General features: G+C 37.7%; 1 protein-coding gene across 1 annotated transcript in view; it reads right to left on the reverse strand.

Moving 5' to 3' along the window:
* Positions 1–2,500, reverse strand: part of rgs7b (regulator of G protein signaling 7b) — a 116,573-nt gene that overhangs the window by 26,568 nt on the left and 87,505 nt on the right. The gene's annotated exons all lie outside the window — the stretch shown is intronic.

Here is a 2,500-nt window from a genome sequence, read left to right on the forward strand (position 1 = left end):
ACGACCTTGAGGACATCGAATATTACCATCTGCCCCGAGTGTCCGTTTACAAGCATGCCAAAAAGTCAAGTCACTCTCTGGGGCATTATACTTTAAAAACATAATGTCAGTGTCGCTAGGGACGTGAACGTGTGAGACAAGGGTGAACACAGTTGAGGTGTGAATAATCGTTTTCATTATTTTAATACTAACGCCACTTGTACAAGTTCAATTTTTCAATGAAGCAGATATATGTCATGGTTCTGCTGAAATCCACACTGAACAACATTACCCATCCGCCCTGGCATGTCGCATGACCATGTCACATGTCACATGTCCCACTGATCGCTCACACCTGTTCTGTGTTACCCCTAATAAGCACCCCTATAGAAGTTCTAGTTTTCAGCACCTAATTGTCAAGCTTTTGTTGTTGTCATGTTCGTGTGTAATCGTGTGTAATCATGTGTCCTACAGCCGCTCTCACAGTCTGCATGTTTTTGCCGTGTGTCTGTTGGTATGTTTGTGGTTTTAGCTTCCACAGTTTTGGTTGTTTATTTTGCACTTTATTCAGTAAAAATCTGCGCATGCATCCGTCGCCTTCTACAATCCATGTACAATTTATATTCAATAAAAATGCTCAAAATAACACTGCTTCTGGTGCCTTAATTTAAGACAAATTCACTTATTTTTATTATGTTGCTTGAAGAAATTGTATCTTATTGTATGCTTTTGTTTCCCCTTCCAATTATCAATCTTAGATTAATCGATAAATTCTTAGTCAGCTCAATCCAGAGAGCAAAATGCTCATTTTAAGTAAGTCTATCTTGAATACGTTGAGCTTTCATTGATTGCATTTTGCAATTTTTGTCTCGTTTTAAGATCCAATAACATTTTTAGTGACTATGTATTTATGCTATTTTCAAGAATTCCTACCAAGTCAGTTTTGTTTACCCCAATGGCAGATTTTTTTTTTGCTTTAACTAGATTTACAGCATCCCCCCCCCCCCCCCCCCCCCCACACACACACAGTGTTCACGTACGAAGATGTCAGTTTTTGCAGTGTACATCCTGATTTCTGTAAAGCTGTGTAGTGACGATGGCTGTTAAAATGCAATACAAATGAAATGTCATTTAATTAAAATTAGGACGCTGAGACACAAGCGAAATCAAATAGGCTCATATGCAATGAGTAGCCCATGCTACATCTTGCATACACACACACACACACACACACACGCACACACATTTATTTTACTCTGAGACTTCACGGTGTCGGACAAGGATTACACTTACAGACTACAAGGCATGTTTGTAGTGAAGAAACATCACTGGAGAACAAACGTACAAGAGCAGAGAACGTTCAGTGTGTACTCCATGCTATAATCATATATAACAGTTATACTAAAGATGTTCCATTTCTTTTTTCTTTTTACCTTCTTTAACAACACAATCACTGCTGGAATTTCACAGCATTTAAGGGCTGATGAGGGGTTGTGGACTTGTGCTTGTAATAATTAGGGCACATTTATGAAGCCTTACGCACCACTTGCGTTGTTGGTGTAAATGTAATTTTCCTTATATATTCAACGGCATTGTTGAATTCTCTATTCTGATTGGTTGGAAGGTGTCGATTAGTGTTTTTATTTTTTATTTTTTATAACAGCAGCTCAGACAGAAGTCCAGGCCTCAACGTTTATGTTCATTTGTTTGTTGTAATATGTGAGCATTTCTATAGTAACAGGAACTATACTCGAGTGTTCAGATTATCGAAAGGTATCAAGGCGTATGAAAGTAAAAGGACAGAGGACTTTACCCTTGTGGTTTCTTGCTAACAAACTGCTTTTTCTTGTCTTATTAACTTCAGGACGGAGCGAGCGAACGACCGGTTATAGTCAGAACAGGGACTAAATTCTTGCAAGGATGCTCCACAGCAGTGAAGGTAACAACAAAATAAAAAAAAAATATGACAATATCAATGAAATTTGCTAGTGTTGGAAATTTGCTGTGGTATAGGAGGAATAAAACACTTCAGGACATAGGGTTATATTAAATTAATCAACTTTGGAGTGTTGCAACTCCGCGTTGTGATGGGCCGCATCACACCACCTGGTCATTGATTATTTTCCTATAACCTATTATTTCTATGTCTTCATTTTGTCTGGAGGGTGTGCAAACTTTTGCACTGTACTACAGCAACGCAAATCAGCTCTCTGGTTTGCTGTGTGATGTTTCTAGTCCATGGGATAACTAGGCTTACCTAATTGTTACGCGGAATTGTTTTCATTTGCAGCTATTCATGCACACTTAAAGCCAACAAACCTTGTTTCTTCTCATTTTAACGCAATTTCATGTTTCTATAATGATATCCATTCTGTCGTCTATAAATGATCAAATGAAAATGGGTTGCTTAAAATAAATAAATAAATATACTTAGACCTAAAATACAGTGCTGTTAAGTCAGAGTGATGTTTCCTCTCTTTTATATTGAATCAGAATATGTGTAATTTCAGCGCTGTGAGTG

Source organism: Ictalurus punctatus, chromosome 13 (genome assembly GCF_001660625.3).
Source record: "Ictalurus punctatus breed USDA103 chromosome 13, Coco_2.0, whole genome shotgun sequence".
Lineage (NCBI taxonomy): Eukaryota > Metazoa > Chordata > Actinopteri > Siluriformes > Ictaluridae > Ictalurus > Ictalurus punctatus.